At 40.8% G+C, this 8,595-nt stretch overlaps 1 pseudogene across 1 annotated transcript; it reads right to left on the bottom strand.

The window, feature by feature from the left end:
- Positions 1-6,932: 6,932 nt before the first annotated feature.
- Positions 6,933-8,356, bottom strand: LOC112626367 (annotated as a pseudogene). Its single transcript, XR_003119874.1, has one exon. The product of XR_003119874.1 is annotated as a 28S ribosomal protein S5, mitochondrial pseudogene (transcript).
- Positions 8,357-8,595: the final 239 nt, after the last annotated feature.

Consider the following 8,595-nt stretch of genomic DNA (forward strand, 5'->3'; position numbering starts at 1 on the left):
GCTCTATCCCCCAGGCTGGAGTGCAGTGGTGAGATCTCAGCTCACTGCAAGCTCCGCCTCCCAGGTTCACACCATTCTCCTGCCTCAGCCTTCCGAGTAGCTGGGACTACAGGTGCTTGCCAACATGCCCGGCTAATTTTTTGTATTTTTAATAGAGGCAGGGTTTCACCGTGTTTGTCAGGATGGTCTCGATCTTCTGACCTCGTGATCCGCCCGTCTTGGCCTCCCAAAGTCCTGGGATTACAGGCATGAGCTACTGTGGCCGGCCCAAACCAGCTGCATGCTTTTGTCCAGAATTCACCCCTGCTTTTATGGGTATGTGCGAGTGTGTGTTTTGGGAGGTGTTAATTAGCATTCTAGTCTGCAATCTTCAAAGTGACAATGCAATCAGAATGATTTTAAAATGTTCACTTCCTTCCCCTTATTCCCTTCCTTGTCCTTTCACCCATTCAAGCCTCTAGGTGATTCTGGTCTCCCCACTATAAGATTCTCATAGCTGGGGGTATATGTGTGTGCCTGCAGGGTCACAGGGTAGAGATAAGGGAAGTTGATGTGAGAATAGTGCTTGGTGCATTCCAGAGAGAGGAATGAGCACTGCTTTTGGAGCAGAGTCCTGGGTAGGTGGTAGGATCTCCTAAGAAAGGGAGTGGTTTGAGACCAAAGGGGTCCTATAACTTAGAAAGCAGAGTCCTGGGGAGGTTGAAAGACTGCAAAGAGAGAATGTCTGCACAGAGTCAAGGACAGCTTTGTAGGCTCCCATAAGTTCCCATGTCTTAATTGAGCAGAGAACCAGCAAAGTGATTATGATGCCTGCATGGAAGTAGGAGATGGGGTCAGCTGATGTGATTGGGGAATGTCTTAGCCATGCCTGCATGGGCTGCATGCAAAAACCAGATACCTCCCTTCCCAAAACTTGGCATGACATTGACTTTGAAAGGGTGAAAGTCTTTAACTAGGAAGAGAAGAGCTTCCTGCCATCTGGGAGGAATAGGCCTTCTGAATAGAAGAAGAGTTTTGCTAAAGAATAATGAAATTGTATTTTCAGCACCCCTGAATTCATTCATTGGGATTCATATGCACTATACCAATTTATTTTCCTCCTTAAAATATATCTTAAACAATTACTCTTGTCTTTGTTTGAACTGTTGAAGTTTCATAGGCAGGATTCAGATACAAATTTATACAATCTTCCTAAAACTCTGTGGCTTCCTGTGGTTCCAAACCAATTTTTCCGGTATCTGTGCAGACTTTAGAAAATTCAGTCTAAAAATCTGATCTGACACTTGGAAGAAATACAACCTTTAGCAAAACCCACCAGGGCCATCCTTCAAATGGCTTGGCCTCTCTGCTGGAAATATTTCTGGACAGGTTTTTGCGAGGCTTATACGTTGGGACTCAGCTGGAATTTACAAAATGCAAAACTGGAATTGATCAATGTGGTGTTAGCTACACTCTTATGCACTGAAAACAGTACCATCTTAGCAGAATGCAGAAAATGAGGAAGTAGAAGATGCCCTAAGCCAAAGCACACCAGCACCCTATTTGGTGGAGGCAGGAGGGTGAGGCGGGAGTGAGTGATCAGAGGCCACGTACTATAAAATCACCTACAACTTTATGGTCAGGGGGCTTCTAGAAGGCTTACAGGGAGGGGAAGGCCACTTCCTCGAGAGTGCAGATTAAATGCTTCACAGGCCAGGTAACACAAGTTAAAGAGGTGATTGAGCCTCCATCAGCATTTAAACAGGTATTTGGAAAGAAAGATGAGCATTTCTACTCCAGTTAAAGTCTTGCCTACTGACTAGAGTCATTTTTTGAAAATTGAAGTAAAACTAACGTAACATAAAATTAACCATTTAAAAATGTACAGTTCAGTGGCATTTAGTACATTCATGATGTTGTGTAACCACCACCTATGTCAGGTTTCAAAGCATTTTCATCACCCCAAAAGAAAACCCTGTACCCATTAAGTGGTTATTCTTCCAGTCTCCCTCATCCTGGTTCCTGACAGCCACCAATCTGCTTTCTGTCTCCATAGATTGACTTTTTTCTGGGTAGTCATATAAATGTATTCATGCAATATGTGACCATTTGTCTGGCTTCTTTCATTTATATAATGTTTTCAAGTTTCACCCACGTCGTAGCATTTGAGTAGTTCTCATTTGATACACTACTTTGGAGGGACACAGAAAAAGTAAAACTTAGCTATATGTTTTAATCACAGCTTTAGGAAGAGGAGACCTAGGGTCCAGTTCATTTCCCCACATAGAACTCTTCTCCTAGATTCTTTATCCTCATTTGAAGTGGACATTGGTTGTTTTGCCTGTCCAGTTTCCAAGTCCCTGGTAATAGCTCATGATTTATGTGGGTCACAGCTCCTCTCTCACTCAGCTTTTGGAATTCAGGTGATGCTGACCTGACTTCTTCACTTCTTCAATGGGTAGGTACTGACTTTAGATCTGTCCAATAAGGGCTTCCATCTGTTCGGCCACGTTCAAGAATGGAACATACACCAGTTGCAGAGGTTCCTCTTAGAACTACAGAAATGTGCTGCCTTCCTTTTGGACTTGAAGCTGAATGGTGTAAGCCTGCCAGGGGTCTCCATGTAGGGAGCCAAGCCAACAGCAAAGAAAACGGAGGGAAAAGAAGGCATGAGAGCATTGAATCCTGGGACATTATTTAGTCATTTTGTCCAGACATATTTAATTAGCAATATGTTTAAAGAGTTACAAGCCTTTCTTTCTTTTCTTGTGACAGTTTGAGTTGAATTTCTATCATTTGCAACCTGTCACTGTAAGGTACAAACACGACCATACTCATCTAGGGCTGAGGCAATGTGAATAAGGAGGACATTGTCTCCTGGTGCCCAGGAAATGCCTTAGAGCTCTTCCCTGGAAGTGAGGACTCTGATACTCTATATTTTTCTGGTTTGTCTGGTTGTACTTTTTTTTTTTTTTTTTGCCTAGTTGGATAACAATCTTTAATGAACAATAGAGCGTCAAAAAATACATGAGGCAAAAACTGCAAGGAGAAATAGATGAATGTACTATTATAGGTTAGAGACACCAGTACCCCTCTCAGAAATGGATAGATCTAGCAGCAGGAACATCAGTAAGGACACAGTTGAAAGCAACACCACCATCAACCAACTGGTTATAATGGACACATTTAGACCATTTACACTTTAGGTGATTATGAATATGGCTGGGTTTAAATCTACTATCTTGTGTCTTGTTTTCTATTTATTTTACCTGTTCCTTGTTCCATTTTTCCTTTTTCTGCCTTCTTTTAGAATACAATCTTAAAACTTAATAATAAAAAGTTTTAAGATTGCATTTTTATCCTCTTTGTTGGTTTAATAGCTGTAACTGTGTTACTTCAGTGATTCCTTTAGAGTGAATTTTTAGTGCACATCTAAACCAATCTACCTTCATATGATACTACATGACTTCAAATATGTAAGAACCACATGACTACATATTTCCATTTCTCCCCTCTCCACCTTTGGGCTATTATCATATATTTTACTTCTACATGTTGAAAACCACAATATGTTATTATTATTTTTGCTTTAAATAGTCAATTAGGTTTTAAATATATCTAAATAAAAGGATATATGAAATTCTTTATGCATATAATGATAACCTACTTAGTTATCATTTCTAGTGTTCATTTCTTTGCATAGAAGCAGGTTTTCATCTGTTACTATCTTTTTTCTGCTTGAAGAACGTCCTTTAACAACTCTTGTAAGGCAGGTTTGCTGATTAATTCTTTCAGATTGTACGTCTGGAAAACTCTCCATTTTGCCTTCATTTTTGAAAGATATTTTCATTAGGCAAAGAATTCCAGGTTGGTAATGTCTCTCTTTCCATACTTTAAAGATGTGGTTCCCTGTCTCTTACCTTGCATTATTTCCAGCAAGAAAGCTGCTATCCTCTTTGCCTTTGTTCCTCTGTACCTAATCTGTCTTCTCTTTCTCTCTCTTCCTCACTTCTAGAATTTCCTCTTTATTGCTAGTTGTAATTTGATTGATACAGTTCATTGTATCTCTTGGGTCTCAGTAGTTGTCATCAATTCAGCTAGTATGTCTTCAAATTTTTTTTATACCTCCTTTCTCCAGGGACTCCAGTTACTATATATTTGACTCCCGAAGTTGTCCCATAGTTCTCTAATGCCTAATTTCTCCTACCATCTCTTCTTCAATCTTTTTCCTGTTTATTTTTAAGTTGCTGTCTTCAAATTCTTTCATATAGTCTTCTGAGATGCCCAATCTGCTGTTAACCCCATCCAGTGTTTTTCATCAGATATTGTAGTTTTCATCTCTAGAGGTGCAGTTGGTGTTTTGTATCTTCCATGCCTCTACTTAGTATGTTTTTCTCTCTAGCTTTTTGAACATATGGAATACAGTCATAATACTTGCTTTAATGTCCTTGTCTACTGATTGTCATTGTGCCATTCCTGGGTCAATTTTGATTAACTGATTTTTCCCTTCATTATGAGCTTTATTTTCATGCTTCTTTGCATACCTAGTGATTTATTAGATGCCAAGTATTGTATATTTTACTTTATTGGGTATACTTTTTGTATTTCTGTATTCTTAAGCGTTCTGGAACACAATTAAATTACTTGGAAATAGTTGTGTTCCAGTTTGGTCTTGTTTTTAAGCTTTGTGAGTTGGGACCAGGGGTAGTTTTTATATAGAGTTAATTTTTCTATTAGTAGGGAATCTTAGTTCTCTTCCAATGCCACCTAGATTACAAGGTTTTCCACTGTGACTATTGAAAACAGGCACTATTTTCAGCTCCAAACACTGTTCCCTCTAATTCTTGTGGGTGAGTTTCTTCACAGACAGGCACTGTTAGTGTGGAACTGAATATTTGATGAAAACTCTCTGCAGATCTTAGTTCTCCTGCTTGCAGCTCTCTCCTCAAAGGCATTCTCCCTTGTGAACTCTAGCCACCTCGACTGCCCAACTGCACCTCAACTCCAGGAGATCACCAGGTCCTGATGGGGTAACACTTCCTGGAGCCATAGACTTTCTCCAGATAGTAAGTACAGATAATTTTGCTTCTCCTCTCCAAAGGATCATTGTCCTTTGTTGCTTAAAGTTCATTGTCTTGATATTTGTTAGATATTTAAGGAAAGAAGGTAAACTAACAAGACAGGTAACTTTCAGGAAATAACTATCTTACCCTAGCAAAATACCACAGGGGGTTTAAAAAAAAAAAAAAAAGGAGCCCCACTCTCACCAGATAATGTCACAGGCTGAGAACGTTCTTCATCATCCAGCCTAACATGGCCTTCTCCCTATCCCGTGGTGTCATTAGGGTGCTCTGCCTACTTCCAGCAGAAAGGCATCAGTGGAGGTCTCGGGTAGAGCCACATTAGGGATCCTGGATCTCCATCCTCACTAGGCAATAATGAGGCAGTGCCCCACACCAGCACCGTCAAAGGAAGCATGCTGAGAGATTTAAATAACTCCCAGAGTTTCATAACATAACAGTGAAGATGTCCAGGATACAACCAAAGTCACTCATCATAACAAGAACCAGGCAATTGTAAACTTGAATGAGAAAAAACATCAAGGGATGTCAACACTAAGATGACACAGATACTGAAACTTTATAACAAGAATTTTTTTTTTTTTTTTTTTTTGGAGACAAGGTTTTACTCTGCCGTCCAGGCTGGAGTGGTGTGAACAAGGCTTACTGTAGCCTCAACCTCCTGTGATCAAATGATCCTCCCACTTCAGCCACCTATGTAGCTGGGACTACAGGTGCACACCACCATACCTGGCTAACTTTTAAATTTATTTTTATTTTTTGTAGAGATGAGGTCTCACTTTGTTGCCCAGGCTGGTCTCAAACTTCTGGGCTGAAGCAATCCTCCTGCCTCAGTCATGCAAAATGCTGGGATTACAGGCATGAGCCACCACACCCAACTGATGACAAGGATTTTAAAGCAGCCACCATAAAAATGCTTCAGTGAGTAATTGTGAACACTCTTGAAGCCATTAAAAAAAAAGTCTCAGCAAATAGGAAACCTCAGCAAAGAAACAGGAGACATAAAAAAGAAATCAAATGGAAATTTTAACTGAAATATACGATGATAGCCAAAGTTAAAGTACTGCATGGATGGTTCAAGAGCAGAATGGAAACAAAAGAGAAAATAACCGGTTATCCTGAAGATAAAACAACAGAAATTACCTAAACTGAGCAACAGAGAGAAAACAGACTGAAAAAAAAATAAACAGAGCCTCAGAGACTCACGGTATGATAATAAAAGATTTAACATTTGTCATCAGTGTCCCAGAAAGAGGACGTGGGTTGGGCAGAAAAAGTATGCAAAGAAATTTAAAAAGCATATATATTCCACAGAATGAGTAAAAACTTTTGTAAAGCACGTGTCTGATAGGGGGCTTATACCTAGAAACTATAAGGAACTCAATAATGACCAAAAAAAACACAAACTTTTTAAATGGGCAAAAGCTCTGAATAGACATTTCTACAAAAAACATATATAAATAGCCAATAAGCATATGAAAAGATGTTCAACATCATCATCCATCAGGGAAATACAAGTCAAAATTACAATGGTGTAAAATTAGTCACCATTTAACATTCCCAATAGTAGCCTACAAGCTTCTGTTTCCACTGTGGAAAACAGTTTGGCAGTTGCTCAAGGTAGTCAAGTTACTTAACTGCTCTGTAAAATGAAGTTAATCACATTCACTTTGGACAAATGAGTTAATATATATTAGCTATAATAATTATAGCAATTATTATTGTGCATATTATTACTGATTGGGTCAGACCATTAGCCCTGTCTCCCTAATTCATTTCCTTTTGCTATTTTGGATGAATATTTAAAGTAGTCTTGAACTGACTACTTATGTAAAGGTCCTATCACATTGGCATATACCATGTGCTCAGTAAACGAAAGCTGTAATTATTCATTTCAAAACAGTTTAAAGATTAAACTTTCCTAAAAACAAAACAAAAAAACCAAGGCAACACCCCAAGCTGTGAGGGGCTGAGTCTTTCCTAGGTGCAGGGCAGCACAGGCACTGCCTACCCAAGGCCAGGGAGGTTACGTGGCGGCTCTCTTTAACCCAGGCCGCACAGAGCGCTTCTCTCCCTGAGCAGTCTTCATGTCTTCCCAGTCCAGTTTGATGTCTGGAACCTTATCATTTGTCTCCGGATCCTTACTCAAGGCCCCCTGGGAGAAGGCAACCAGGATGGGCAGAGGGCCACATTCCTGGATTTCCACAACATGGAGGCCCTTCTTAACAGCCAGCTGTTGATGGGTTTTCTGTCTGGAGAGCCCACGGAAGAGGCCCCAGGTAAGGCTGAGCCTACTGACAGACCCAGAGACCTTGGCATACATGTCGTTGATGCCAGTGAGCCTGCAGATGGTAATGATGGCCCTGTGGCAGTAGAGGCCATAACCTTTGGGTTGTTTCTTCATCTTGATACGTGTCCTTTTACATCTTAATGAAATATCATGGAATATTGTAGGGTCTTCATATTGTTCTATATAATGCAGATAGTGAACTGCTCTGTTCTTTGCTTTCCTAAAAGCGTCCACCCGTTCAATGATTTTCCCAACAGCAAAACCTGCAGCTCCTTTTCTGTTCCCCACAGCCACCAGGACATGGACCGATTTCTTTCTTCCCTCTTTCCGCTGTCATATTGAAAACATTTCTTACCTCAAGTATCCTGGTATCAAAATCCTCATATGTTTCTCCACTGGGACCAGGGTCAGGCAGGCCAAGACTGATGCCTCTCCATGAGTTTCCACTCCATCCTGGCTCCCGTTTAACCTTCATCTTCCTCTTTAGGCCCCACTCTTGTCTCTGCTGGATCATGTCCGCCTCCACCTTCTCCCGCTCTTCCTTGCGTCTTTGGGCAATGGTTTGCACTGCTCCATTTTTCGTAAGAGGGACATTCAGATCAGGCCACAGAAAACAGTAACGCCCTTCACCAATGATCAGACCCCGGTTCGGATCCTTTCCTTTCTTCTTTTTAGTTCTTTTGCCTCTTCCTTTTCTTGCTCCAGTACCAGTCCCTGCCAAAGTACCTTTCCACAGCTCAACTGCAGTCAATTTAGTGAAGAAACTGTACGCTGTATACAATGCACATCTGCAGCATTGTGTCTGCAGCACATGGCTCAAGCTGGCCTAAGGAGGGGTGTCTCTGGTTCCCATTGATGACAAAGGGCCGTTGCTGAGAGAGGTCTTCCATGCCAAAATGGAAGCTGTTGGTAAGGTGTTTAGGGAAAGCTACCTCCCCAGTAAATGACCCGCTGTCCCGCTGCACAGCACAGGGAGGCAGCCCACAGTGCGCACCGCCGTCACCATGCTGGAGCCCGAGCAGCGCTTCCGTTGTGCTTTAAACCTATTATTCTGTTAGAGTAGTTGTGGCAAAGTAAAATAACATTTGGACTTTTGATATTTACCTACTTATTTATATCTTTAATCTTAAATATTTTTAGTATAAATGTATACGAAAGGAGAAACAACTCTAAACTTCTTTCTCTTTGGTTTTGTGACCTTAGATCCTTGATAGGAATACTCTTTTTAGTTCAATAGATTGAAGG

This window comes from Theropithecus gelada, chromosome 6, assembly GCF_003255815.1.
Source record: "Theropithecus gelada isolate Dixy chromosome 6, Tgel_1.0, whole genome shotgun sequence".
Taxonomy (NCBI): domain Eukaryota; kingdom Metazoa; phylum Chordata; class Mammalia; order Primates; family Cercopithecidae; genus Theropithecus; species Theropithecus gelada.